General features: G+C 37.0%; 1 pseudogene; it reads left to right on the top strand.

The window, feature by feature from the left end:
- Nucleotides 1–2,440: 2,440 nt before the first annotated feature.
- Nucleotides 2,441–15,020, top strand: part of LOC143672483 (structural maintenance of chromosomes protein 6-like) — a 74,553-nt pseudogene continuing 61,973 nt past the window's right edge.

Below are 15,020 nucleotides of genomic sequence, written 5' to 3'. Positions count from 1 at the left end.
TATCAGATAAAGGTCTAGTATCCGGAATTTATAAAGAGATTGTTCAACTCAACAACAAAAAGACAGCCAACCCAATTACAAAATGGGAAAAAGACTTGAACAGACACCTACCAGAAGAAGAAATACGGATGGCCAAGAGGCACATGAAGAGATGCTCAATGTCCCTGGCCATTAGAGAAATGCAAATCAAAACCACAATGAGATATCATCTCACACCCACCAGAATGGCCATTATCAACAAAACAGAAAATGACAAGTGCTGGAGAGGATACGGTGAAAGAGGCACACTTATCCACTGTTGGTGGGAATGTCAAATGGTGCAACCACTGTGGAAGGCAGTTTGGCAGTTCCTCAAAAAGCTGAATATAGAATTGCCATACGACCCAGCAATACCATTGCTAGGTATCTACTCAAAGGACTTAAGGGCAAAGACACAAACGGACATTTGCACACCAATGTTTATAGCAGCATTATTTACAATTGCAAAGAGATGGAAACAGCCAAAATGTCCATCAACAGAAGAATGGCTAAACAAACTGTGGTATATACATACGATGGAATATTATGCAGCTTTAAGACAAGATAAACTTATGAAGCATGTAATAACATGGATGGACCTAGAGAATATTATGCTGAGTGAATCCAGCCAAAAACTAAAGGACAAATACTGTACGGTCCCACTGATGTGAACGGACATTCGAGAATAAACTTGAAATATGTTTGGTAACAGAGTTCAGCAGGAGTTAGAAATAGGGTAAGACAATGAGTAATTGAAGCTGACGGGATACAGACTGTGCAACAGGACTAGATACAAAAACTCAAAAATGGACAGCACAATAATACCTAATTGTAAAGTAATCATGTTAAACACTGAATGAAGCTGCATCTGAGCTATAGGGTTTTTTTTGTTTTTGTTTGCTTGTTTGTTTGTTGTTGTTTTTTACTATTATTACTACTTTTATTTCTTTTCTTTATATTAACATTTTATATCTTTTTCTGTTGTGTTGCTAGTTCCTCTAAACCGATGCAAATGTACTAAGAAACGATGATCATGCATCTATGTGATGATGTTAAGAATTATTGAGTGCATATGTAGAATGGTATGATTTCTAAATGTTGTGTTAATTTCTTTTTTTTTCTTTCCATTAATAAAAAAATAAAAAATAAAAAATAAAAAATAAAAAATAAAAAAAATAATTATGTGCAATGTAGTATCAAGTGGGATTTATCCTGTATGTAAAGGTGGTTCAATATAAGAAAATCAGTTAATGTAAAACTATAAAACAGTGGGGGTAAACCATACATAATCATTTCAGCAGCTTTTGGCAAAGTCCAGTACCCTTGGAAAAAGCACTCACATAGCTAAAAATGAAATGAAATTTCAACATGTAGAGGGCATGTATGAAAACTAGCTAACATTATGTTAATAGATGAAAAAATTAAAGTTTTCTCCTGAGATCAGGAACAAGAAAAGAATACCTGCTGTCAACACTGCTATTCAACATTGTACTAGAAGTTCTAGCCAGAGCATTTAGGCAAGAAGATGAAATAAAGGACATTCAAATTAGAAAGAATGAAGTAAAGCATCCTGTTTGCAGATGACATAGTCCAAACAAATATTTGCAAACTGTATTTTTCTCAGTTGCCAATAAGTGAAAGCAACCCAGTTGTTCATGAATGGAAAAATGGGTAACAGAATGCGGTATATGTATAAATAAATGGAATATTGTCCAGCCATAAGGAATGAAGTTTGGTACTAGAGCATGAATAAACTTGAAGACATCATGTTGAGTGGAATGAGCCAGACACAAAAGGACAAAAGTTGAATATATGATCTCACTGATATGGAATAATTAGAATATGCAAATCATAGTAATTTGAATAAAAGTTTACCAGGGGTAGGATGGGGAATTGGGATTTAATTAACTAATAGTTTCTTTTTGTGGTAGAAACGTTTTGGTAATGGATGATAGTGATGGTAGCATAAGAATATGAGTCTAATTAGCACCACTGAATTGCATAATTGAAAGTGATGAAAATGGGAAATGTAGGTTGTATATATGTTATCAAAATAAAGAGAAAAACAAACCCATAGAAATGTACAATACAAAGAATGAATCCTGATATGATTAATTATGGCCTATGCTTAATAACATAATAATTGTCTTACAGCAGTAACAACAGCAGTTTTGCAAAATATTAATAATAGGGAAATCTGAGTGTGTTTGCATGGTATATATGTGGACTCTATTTTCTGTATGATTTTTTTGGAAACCTGCAATGAATCTTTTAAAACCAAAAAAGAATAATATATACTCTTACCCTTTAAATTGTTCATTTATGTCACCATGTCAGATAGTGAATTCTATGTTCAAACCATGGTTCATTAATCATCTGACAAGGATGCTTTTAATATAATTTGCAATAAGTTCACTAAACCATGGTTCTCAATCAGAAGTATTTTATTCCCCAGGGATTATTTGATAATGTCTGGGTATAATTTTAATTGTCACAACTTAAGGGGTGGTGTGTGTGCAGCTGGCAAGTAGTGGGTGGAAAGTAGGGTTGCCTTAAATCTTCTAGAATGCACATGACAGCCTCTCACAAGAAAAAAAATCTGGTGTAAGAAGTATTAGTATTATCAAGGTTGAGAAAAGTTATGGTGCACTTACTAGATCCTTTAAAGATTATAGAAAGTTTAGACTCTGGGAAGTGAATTTTTGTTATATTAAATTGGTATACTAATACATGTTTCCTATCTAATTTTGACTTATTCCATTGTTAAAGTTAACATTCACTTTCTATAACTTTTTTTCATTTGGGTTACTGCCGGTATTTTTTCTAATGGTAAATGTTTCAATAATTATAAGGAATGAATTAAGCAGATTGATTTTTACATTTGTTTTTTATTAATAGACTGCAGCAGAAGTTGAAATAATAGAGAGTATTCAGCTAAGAAACATTATGTGTCATTCGATGCTTGGGCCCTTTAAATTTGGTTCTAATGTCAACTTTGTCATTGGAAACAATGGAAGTAAGTGCGCTTTTCCCCTCTTCTAATTTAACTTTCAGCAGTTCTTACTTTTTTAAATACATGACTATTAATCCTGATAAGACTTCAGTTTATAGATCTATGTCTGGTTGCCAGTATTCTTAGTATTTGTTGCCAGTCTGTACATTGAGAAAATACTGAATTAACTCTAGGTTTGCCTTGAAATCAATACCACCAAAGAGTGGACACATAATCCTTATTGTGGTTGAGACCACCCTGTGTCTACCTCTGTTAAATATTATGATTGAGCATGAATAAAGTGGATTGTGAACCTGAAAGTGGAAGTTATTAATTGTCAGTGTTGTGGCTAATGAAAGCTTTAAGAGATACAGCATTTGTGTCAGTATTTGAATGAAAGTTACAGATTCTTTTGGCTCATTGAGGAAGAAGAAACTGAGCTGTCCAGGCAGAGATTGCTCATCGGGAAGGTTTGGGAGGGGCACAAATGGGAGTATGTGGAGAGTGGTGAAGAGCCTTATGTGGCCGTAGTGCAGGGTCATACTGGGGGTGGACAGAGGCTCACACACAGCCGCTGGAGGCTGTGCTGTTCACTGCACTGTGGAGGATCCAGAAGGTCAGATTTTGGAATTGTATTTAGTAATTAGTGGGGAGCCGATTAATGTTTTTGAGTAAAGAGTTGACAAAGTGGAAGGTTAGAATTTGTGACACTAACTGACCACGTTGTGAAATAGTGATTAAAGGGGAAACATAGGCAGAAAGACTAGGCTGACCCCTCCTGTGCCAGGCTGGCCAGGCATGAAGCACACAGAGAAGGAGGCCTGCTGGGGTCTCCCAGCTCCCTGGGGACAGCACTGGAACATGAAATCTGGCATGTTTATTGCCACAGTCCATGAGTGACTGTGTTCCCTTCTCTACCATTTAGTCAAGTAGAAGAAGTCATTCTTTGGAAGGAGAGGGCATATAGACAAAAAGACGTGCCTCAGAGAGATCCCACAGAATAAGTTGTGAGAAAAGATGGATAGACCCTGCAGTTAGCTTCTTCCTTCCTTTGTTCCCTCCTTCCAGCTCTCCTTTTTTCTTTCTTCTCTCCCTCTCTCTACCTATACCTCTTTTTCCTCTTTAACTTTTGAAACTGATTTTATTAATAAAACTAATGAGAAAAATATGAAGTATTTTTTATATTTCATAAAAATATACATTTTATATTCACTGAAGGCAGTGAATTTGATAATGAAGATAAGAGGTGAGTTAGAGAAGGCTCTTGAAAGGCATTTTAGGAGTGAATTGGAATATGTCAGTGGTGTGTTTGGTTAATTGGGGGTCCTCTGTCAAAGATAATGGACTGTTAAGAATTGATCGCAATAGTTGATCATGAGCTTCAGGAAATGACTACCATATTCTGGGTCATTGTTGTATTGAAATGTCAAGTTGTGACATTTTATTATACCAGTTAGGGTAGAAAGAAGTACACAAATCAGTGTTCAAATTTGGAATAGTAATTGTCAAAATATTACATAAAAACATCTGTCTGTATGACTGCTAATTATTTCCTATTTGTTATCCATTTATTCAACAAATATGAAAGTGCCTGTTATCTGCTGGTATTGTATATATATACCAAAATAGAAAATTTCTTGTACACATGGAACTTGCATTCTGGGGTTGTTATAATTTCTGATTTGAGAATTTCTGCAAAAAGTAAATAGTAATTGTAATTAAATTAGTGTGCAATAAAAACTGGTTGGGTTACATATGTATGTGTAGATAGAGGGATAATTTTATTTAATAGGCTAATGAGCCAAGATGATATATTGATAGTTTAAGGTTAGAGAGGTATCACAACCATTTTCCCCATTTCCTTTGGCAAAAATTTGATTACTGAAATGTACACTTTTTTTCCTAATAGCAGAAAATAAATACATTTATTTTCTAATAAAACTAGGATAAATACAACTTAAAAATATTTTTGCTACTTTATCACTGGAAGAAAATGATAATTGCATTATAAAATTTTATTTAGGATGAAACCAGTTCACATTTTCATTCAGAAATCTTACTGCCTCAAATTGTAGAAGTTAGCTTTTCTTTTCTCTCTTTAATAAATATAATTTTTCAACACCTATTTCTTTAGGTGGAAAGAGTGCAGTACTCGTAGCTCTCATATTGGTCTTGGTGGAAAAGCAGTCACTACTAATAGAGGATCTTCTTTAAAGGGTTTTGTGAAAGATGGACAGAAGTAAGTGTTTACTTTCTACATGTATTTTCAATTCTTTAGTAAGAAGTAGCTCTTTTCAAAAGAAAATAGGAAATCAAGTTTGTGCACTGGTGGTTAGGCTGTGGATTAGAGGTAAAGTTGAAGTATGGCGTTCCTTTCTCTGTTTTTCACCTACTCTAGAATCCCATTTCATGTAGGCATTAATGGAAATGAAGTAGCTTTCCAGCACAGGAACAGCAGTGTAATATCTTTTCATGCCTTTCTCTTGGCTCTCCTTGCCAGCATGAGCCACTGCTGCCTGCTTTTCTCTTCTCAGATAGCTTGGGTGAATTATTGGTGTGTAACTGTTCACATACTCTTGGCTATTGCAATCTTCCTGGAAAAGCTTGCAGCAGTAAATCTATATATGTTGATTTAAGAGAATATTTATAAGAATTGGATTTTTCTGCCCTTTGACTCAAACAAACAACAGCAAGGCCACATCAGTTCAGTGGGGGCAAGAGCAGAGTTGATAACCAACCAAGGTATCCCCACACAAAATTTCTGTCTCCAACTCTCTAAGAATTTCAGAACTATTCCACCCTCTTACTACTTTTATACCCTTTAGCTAGGTGCTTACAGTAATGAGTTTGAGGACCACAATTGCAAGTCTGTCTGTGGCCTGTTCTGACTCTTGGTGAATGGTAATATAACCATTCTCTTTACTTTTACATTTGTATTTATTTTTGTTATAGGTTATCCTCACATACCCTGTATTGATCATCTAGTTTGCATCATCATGGACTCATGGTCTTCTAACCACTAGCAGTTCTCTCTTCATTTTAGTACTACCCAATGTACTTTGAAGGGACTTTGTTTCTCATGACACCTGGTTGTCTCACACGCTGTGTGTTAGCTGTCATGATGAGGCTGCTTTCACTGCACAGTGCTCTCAGGGGTCCAGTGCCTGGGATAGTCTGAACTTTGATGCTTAGCAGTTGTATCTTTTTTACTCTTCTCTGTGTTTTATCCATTTAGCTTCTTATTTTTTACTAAAAATGAAGGGGGACGAGTTGTGAATCAGGGTTAGGGACTGTAAGCCAAGGTTCCATCTTGACTCAACATAAATGGGAGTGGGAGAAGCAGCAAATCATTTCCACTGCTGAATGGCCTTGGAAAAGAACTACTTGATTACCAATTCCCCCACATATTTTTTTGGTCTCTACTTATCTTATTTCGGCCCCATAACCTTGAACAAGGTCTATTGATTCCGTTCCAATGCCCCAGGAAAATAATGTATGAAGCGAAGAGTTGTTTTAACACTTTGGTGAGTTATTTCAACTCTTTTTCAACTCATTGTAGTTAATTATCTGTTTCTTTGTTGTTTTTTGTCTGTTTGGGGGGGCAAACAACCACCTGGTATACCTCTTCTGATAACATATTGATATTTCAAATAGACACTTCAGGAAGAAAATACTTTATATTGCATTAGATGCTTTATGTCTCAGTTAAAAACTTCTTTTTTTAATATGGGAGGTACCCAGACCAAAGCAGAAATTTCCTTGAAACTGAGACCTGTCCTCTGAATATTAAAAGAAGGAAAAGGATTCGAGAATAAACTTGGAATATGTCATTGGTAACAGAGTCCAGCAGGAGTTAGAAACAGGGTAAGATAATGGGTAATTGGAGCTGAAGGGATACAGACTGTGCAACAGGACTAGACACAAAAACTCAAAAATGGACAGCACAATAATACCTAATTGTAAAGTCATCATGTTAAAACACTGAATGAAGCTGCATCTGAGCTATAGGTTTGTTTTTGTCTGTTTGTCTTTTTTTTGTACTATTATTATTATTTTTATTTTTTTCTTTATATTGACATTCTATATCTTTTTCTGTTGTTTTGCTAGTTCTTCTAAATCAATGCAATGTACTAAGAAATGATGATCATGCATCTATGTGATGATGTTAAGAATTACTGATTGCATATGTAGAATGGAATGACTTCTAAATGTTGCGTTAATTTCTTTTTTTTCTTTAATTAATAAAAAAAAGAGGGAAAAGGGTCTCTCACAAATCACTGACTTTCAAGGACACAGCTGCCTTTAGAGGAGAAAATTAATGTTTCAAAACAGTTGATAACAGTTAAAAACTTTAACCTGAGCTCATTCTCCTCTTTATTGACCTTGCCTGAAAATATAGCTAAGAAACTTCTTCTCCAATCTATATATATTACCTATATCATCCTGTCATTAAAAACATTTGGTAACTATGAAATTCCCCTTGTTTTATAGTTTGATTCTATCATCACTTTTATACAGATTGGCTCCCTTAGGATTTCAGTTCTGTTCTTACTCTGTCCTACGACTACTCCCTGCAGTATCCCACTCTGCCTGAAGAAGGCCTGCAGTCCTGCACAGGGCTGAGGTTGTCCTGAAGACTGCCCTCCTCCACCACATCCCACCTCGTTTCAGACACTAGGGCACAGTGTCAGAGTCCAGGAGACCCATTTATGGCATCTGGGTTTTGGTCCAAACTTGGGCTTCCTTTCAGTTCTCCTTAGAAATACTTGACTAATATGATTTGGAGAATCCAGAAAACTTCCTTGGGCCTCAGCCCTCCACCAGTGCTTTAGCAGTGGGCAGTAAATGAATTCTAATATACCTCCTCCCATGAAAACCTCTCTGAGTGACCCTAGGTCTCATGTTCATAAAGAATATTCAGGTACTTGAACATTTTGCTTCATTCTTCCCTCACTCAGCTTTCCTAATACTGGCCTGATGGTGCTGGGATTTTTGCATCAAACTTACTTCTGACATTAGCCATTAAATAATGAGTGAGGGGCGGGCCGCGGTGGCTCAGCGGGAAAAGTGCTTGCCTGCTATGCCGGAGGACCTTGGTTCGATTCCCGGCCCCAGCCCATGTAACAAACAAACAAAATACAATAAAACAAGAAAATGTTTAAAGATGTTTCCCTTTCTTCCTTCCATCCTTCCTTCCTTCTCTCTGTCTTTCCTTCCCTTCCTCCCTCTAAAAAAAAAAAAAAAAAAAATAATGAGTGAGTTACAGAGGGATCTGCTGTATATTTCTGATTTACTTAGCCAAAGGTGCAGAACTCATACTGGCTGCCCACAGAAGGAGCAGATACATCATATTTTTACATGGATTTTCCTATTTCATTATTCCCATCCATGTGGGTTCTTGCCAGTTAACCTCTGTACATTATTTCACTGTTGAGAATGAAGCCAAATTCTTACTGTGACACTGCATGTTTATTTCCATTCTGGAAGAACTGTTATTGTCAGTCTGTCTTTCCACTTAAAGATCTCCTGTATTTACAACATTGGGTTCTATGGCTTTTGACTGAAATTTAACATTGACAAAGGCTATGTCAGTATGTTGGGGAAAGGGGAGAGGCAGAGTTATTGCTCAGCCCAGTTTTCCCTGCCTTGCACACATTTTTTGAGGAATTTGTTATGAGACTTTTTCATGAACCGTAATTTTCTAAAAACTTTCTTGCCTTATATTTAGTAAATTCATGTAGCAATAGGATTTCAGTACCTCTGATGTTCTCACTATTGAAAAGATAGATCTCATGCAAGGAGTAGCTAAGAATTAAGGTAATAAAATCACCATTTGGTAATCAAGCCCACTTGATTGTCTGATGACAGAGAGCAAATGGAGATTGCTTTATTTGTTTAATGTTTTCATGATTTTCACAAGGTACATTTACTTAATACTAGATGTTCTAGTTTGCCAGCTGCCAGAATGCAACACACCAGAGATGGATTGCCTTTTAATAAAATGGGATTTATTTCATTAGTTCTTCAGAGGAAAGGCAGGAAGCTTTCAAGTGAGGTTCTTTCTTATGTGGGAAGGTGCAGGCTGATCTCTGCTGGCCTTCTTTCCAGGCCTCTAGGTTCCAACAACTTTCCCTGGGTGAATCCTTTCTGCATCTCCAAAGGCCTGGGCTGAGCTGCAAGTCCTGAGATGAGGGATGCTGAACTGCTTGGGCTGTGCTACGTTGATCTCATTTAGGCACCAACCAGTTAAATCAAACATCATTCATTACAGCAGGCATGCCTCCCAGCCAACTGCAGATGTAATCAGCAACAGATGAGATTCATGTACCATTAGCTCATGTCCACAGCAACAGAACTAGGTGCCTTCACCTGGCCAAGTTGATACCTGAATCTAACTACCATGCTAGATGATCATGCTATTTAGTGAAATATATTAAGTTTGGGTCCATTTTGTAGGCCAGCTTTACTTCCATTTTGTACTGTGGTTAGTAGTTCACAACCTTGACTGTTCATTAGAATCAACTTGGGAAGCTCTTTTTAAAAATATTTTTATTGAGAAATCTTTGCACACATACAGTCCATACATGCTGTACAATCAGTGATTCATAATCGCATCACATAGTTGTGCAGTCATCAACTATGATCGTTTTTAGAAATTTGCATCACTCCAGAAAATGAAATAAAAAAAAACTCAGGCATCCCATACCCCTTACACCTCCTTCTGATTGACCACCAGTATTTCAGTATACCCAATTTTAACCCTTTATTCCCCACCCATTATTTATTTATTTTTTATCCTTAATGGTTTTTTACTCATCTGTCCATACCTGGGATAAAAGGAGCACCAGATCAAAGTTTTCATAATCACATCGTCACATTGTAAAATTTACATCCTTACAGAAGAATTAAGGCTACTGAAACACAGCTCAACAGTTTCAGGTATGTCCCCCAGCCACACCAATACACCATAAACTAAAAAAAGGGTACCTATATAATGCTTAAAAATAACCTCCAGGATAACCTCTGGACTCTGAAATCTCTCAGCCCCTGAAATGTTTTCTCATTTCTCTCTTCCTCCTTTTGGTCAAGCAGACTTTCTAAAGCTCATGATGCCAATGCCTGGCTCAACCAGGAGTTGAGTCCCGCATTGCCAGAGACTTATACCCCTTGGAGTCATGTCTCACCTAGAGGGGAGGGCAGTGGGTTCACCTGCTGAGTTGGCTTAGAGAGAGAAGCCACATCTGAGCAAGAAAGAGGTTCTCTGGGGGTGACTCTTAGGCATAAACTTAGCCTACCCTTTGTAGGAATAAGTTTTGTAGGGTCAAACCCCAAGCTTGAGGCCTCAGCCTATTAATTTGATTGTCCCCACTACTTGTGAGAATACCAGGAATTCCCCAAATGGGGAAGTTTGATAGTTCCTACTTTTGACCCAGTCCCTTGAGGGAACTTTGCAAATACTTTTTTATTCACTGCCCAGATTATTCTGTGATATATCTGTACAAACCAACCAGTTCTCACACCCTGTTCAAGATTCTCTGTACTTATGGTGTTACTGACCAGACAAGTTAAAATTATGTAATGTGCTACCCAAAATATAAATTTTGTACCAAATAAATGTCTCCCTCTAGTCTCACACAGAAGTTGAAGTTTTAAAATATGGACCACATCATTCTTTCCATGTATTCTGATTTGACTTAGTCCTATCTAGATCACCTTCATTCATATCTGTAGAAGAAGTCTGATGATGTTTTCAACTTATTGAACAGTTTTTGCATGGGGTACTGCTGACTTTTCATAGCTTCAAAGTTCTGACTTTGAGTTTGAAGTGTCAAATAAATACCGGAAGTTTCTGGGAACAACCAGGTTATATACAAACAGCTCAGTATCTCAGAATTTAGAAATAACAGTTACAACTCCTCAATATAAATGACTGCTGTAAGAGCTTAGAATCGAGGACCCATTACAATAGGCCCCAACCTGATAACCCTTCTTCTCATCTTCACTGAGTTTTTATATTATAGTTAGGCCATATGATTGAGGCATGATAATATTTGTCTTTTTGTCCCTGGCATTTCATTCAACATACAGTCCTTAAGCTTCATTCAACCAGTTGCATGCCTCACAACTTCGTTCCTTCTTGTGGTCACTCAGTAGTCCACTGTATGTACGCACCACAGTCCCCACTTCCTTCCCTCAGTTGTTTTCCCCTTAGGCCACCTCCATCTGTTGTGAGCACTGCCACCATAAACACCAGTGTCCAAATGTCCATTCATGTCCCAACACTCAGTTTGGGCTTTCAGGATACTATGGCAGCCCCACCCCTGGCCTCCTGTGGACCCACCACACTGCCCTCTAAGGGGCTGCAGCTCGCAGTTTCCCACCAACAGTGAATAGAAACATCTCTTTCTCCACATTTTTTTCTAGCTCTTGTCTCTCTGTTCATTTTTGAAGTTTTATTCACGTATCATACAATCCAAGCTAAGTAAATAGACATACCTTCACCACCATAATCTATATGAAGATAATTCCTTTTCTTCCTCAAAGAATCCATACCCCTCCCCCATATCTCTCTCTTGTTGGTATTTAGTTTTGGCATAGTGCCTTTGTAATAGTCATTGGAAGCATACTACAGTGTTAGTGTTGATTATAGACCCTAGCTCACATTGATTGTACTTTTTCCTGTACACCATCCATTTTCAGCACCTTGCAAGGATGACATTCATTTGTTCTCCTTCATGTGAAAAATGTCTTTATATTTGGACTTTTAATGACCCATCATAGTTCACTCTAGGACAATTGTTAAGTAATAGCATTTCAGTCTCTGGGCTCTGTCTATTCTGGTTTCATACATGACCCCAGCCCTTCTCCCTCAGTCATTCTCACATTCAGCTTCTTTCAGTGTACTTACATTATTGTGCTACAGTCAGGTAGTATTGTGCTATCCATTTCTGAATTTTTACAGTCAGTCCTATTGCACAATCTTATCCCTTCAGCACCAAATGCGTAATCTCTACCCTTTTTCTGTCTCCTGATAACGTGTGTTCTTAACTTCAGCTCTCAAAGATCACTCATTAACGTTATTCATATTCGTGAGACCATACAGTATTTTTCATTTTGTTTCCGACTAATTTCACAGCATAATGTCCTCAAGCACATTGTTACATGCTTCATGACTTTATTCTATTTTAAAGCTTCTTAGTAGTCCATCCATTATACCACAGCTTGTTTAGCCATTCATCTGTTGATGGACATTTGGACTGTTTCCATCTCATGGAAATTGTAAATGATGCTGCTATAAACATTGGTGTGTGCAAATGTCCATCTATGTCCTTGCCCTTAGGTCGTCTGAATATATAGCTAGTAATGGGGTTGCTGGATCATATGGTGATTATATACTTAGCTTCCTGAGGAACTGCCAAGCTGCCTTCCACAGCGGTTGTACCATTTTACATTCCCACCAACAGTAGATAAGTGTGCCTCTTTCTCCACATCCTCTCCAGCACTTGTTGTTTTGATTTGTTTTTTTATAATGGCCATTGTAGTTGGTTTGAGGTGATAACTTGTAGTTTTGGTGTGCATTTCTCTAATAGCTAGTGAAGTTGGGCATCTTTTCATGTGCCCTTTAGCCATTTGTATTTCCTCTTTAGGAAGTGACTTTTGCCCATTTTTTAATTGGGTTGTTTTTCATTTTGCTGTTGAGTTGAACGATCTCCTTATATGTTCTGAATACTAAACCCTTGTCTAATAATGTGCTTTCTAAATACTGTCTCTCATTGCATTGGGAAGCTTTGAAAAACCATGAATTGAAGCTTTTCAGGAAGACTTCTGTTTTAATTGGGGATTGTTAAAAAAACAAAAACAAAACACCCCACTAACCTTCTCCAAGTGTTTTTTAAAAGAGATTACCTTAAAGATGCACATATATGTATCTTGCAAGCTGTGGGGAGGAAGCTCAAGTAGGAATCCTGAGGACCAGACTGAGAGACCCTCGGGAGGCAGGTAGCTTTTGTCTCTGGGTCTTTTTTTCTGGCTCTCTCTGGGTGTCTTTCTTTCTGGGCCTTTGTCTCCCTGTCCCTTTCTTTGGACTGTCCTTCCATCCTGCAACTGTACCACTTCCTTTGCACCCTTTTTAAATGGCTGTACTTCTGTGTACTCTCCCCCCTCCCTTTTTCTCTTTAGGACAAGTGTGTGGATGTGTGAATGTGTCTTCTCCTTCTCATTGTCCCTGGACTACCTGTGCTCTCTCACTCTTTAGCTAGATCTTTATTACTCCTTGTGTCTCTGTGTGGGCAGGTATTTATGTTGTACTGTCCTCGTCTGTGGCTGTGTAGGGAAGTTCTTGTGTGTTCTCCGTGTTTCTGGTTCATTCTCCAGTATCTCTGGGTATGTATATCTATCTGTCTGTTTGAGTAGTTTTCTGCTGGTTTATCTGTCCTATACTCTTTGTAGTCTGTGCACTTTTTCCTTTGTCCATCAGATTATTACGCCCCCATGTTGGTTTCATTAGTCCCAAAGGCCTCATTGACTTTATAGTTCAGGAAATCACCCTCTCTGGAATTGAGCGCATCTTAATTTGAAAATATTTATATTTTCTGAGGTAATTTTAAGTTTATGGAAATGTTGCTGCAAAAATAACCCAGAGAGCTCCTGTATACCCTTCACCCATTATCCCATGATATTAATATCTTACATAATTAAGATATATTATTAAAGCTAACAAGCTAAGAATTAATATGGGTACTGTGTCATTAACTCAGTTATACAGTCTTTATTTGGATTCTACCAGTTTTTCTTAACTTGAATTTTTTTAAACAAGCATCTGGTTGGCTCAGTTAGGGTCAGATTTCTTTATCTAGCTCAATCCCTGGAAGGCAGAGTGGAGAGGTGACATTTTGTGCAGCTGTGGCTGTGTAAACCCTCTCTTTCTGCTTGGACACTTGCAGAGAAGGCATTGAGGCAGCAAGAGCTGGGCAAACCCCTCATGAGTCTGTTGTAATATCAGTAATTTACAGGGAAGCATGTCTTGGGGTTTTTTGTTGTTGTGTGCATGGGCAGGTACCAGGAATCAAACCCAGGTCTACGGCATGGCAGGCAAGAACTCTGCCTGTTAAACCACCATGGCCCACCCATCTTTGGTTTTTTGTTTTTTTTTTTTACATTTCCTGCAAGTGGGAACAATTTTAGAGTATGATTATAGATTCATCAAAATGTTCTATTAAAGATTTCATTATTTACCAATTAAAAGTTTTATGTAAATGACTTTAGCATTCTGTCACAGTTCATGTGAACTAGAGAAATATTTTCTGTTTAAAGAACTTATATGTATGTACATATTAATGTTCTTCACCAACATTTTCATTTTTCTACAGAGTTTTATTTTAGTAGACGTTAAAGAAAAAAAAACTGGAAATGTAAACTGAAATTTTAAAAAGATAATTTTTTCTCTACAATATCTTAAAAACCTATGGTTGTAAATGCCTTAACATTCTTTAAAACTTTAAAATCTTAACAGAGGTTATTGATTAGGCAGGCTTAAACTGTTAACATTCATATGTGTGTTTGGTTGCATTATACTACTTTGTAATGCCAATAAAGCTTTAAGAGACTTTCAGCTCTGTTTTACATTTCCTGATATCAAGTATTTTCCCTTTTTATTGCCAAGTGATTGAAAAATTAGTTTTGTTAGAAAATGTTATTTTTTACCATGATTCTTCATCATTTTATTTTTAAAGGCTATCACCTTTATTATGCAATTCATAATAGACAGTATAATACTAACTGCATAAGGTAATGTCTAATTTGCCCACATGTTTTGAAACAACCAGAGCTTAGTGGGTTTTGTGCAAATGTATTTGCTATGGGTAGAGTAGTCAAGTATTTTTTATGAGTTCTTTCATTCCCAACTTTATTTTTTTGTTAGACCTACTCTCTTTAACATTTTGTAGTTGACTATTAACCATTAGCTGCAGGTATAAAGTTAGTTTTCAAATGAATTAGCTGAATTATTAGG

The sequence above is a fragment of the Tamandua tetradactyla genome, chromosome Y, assembly GCF_023851605.1.
Source record: "Tamandua tetradactyla isolate mTamTet1 chromosome Y, mTamTet1.pri, whole genome shotgun sequence".
Classification (NCBI taxonomy): domain Eukaryota; kingdom Metazoa; phylum Chordata; class Mammalia; order Pilosa; family Myrmecophagidae; genus Tamandua; species Tamandua tetradactyla.
Note: the sequence above shows the minus strand (reverse complement) of the source record. Positions and strands in the feature narration are given on the sequence as shown.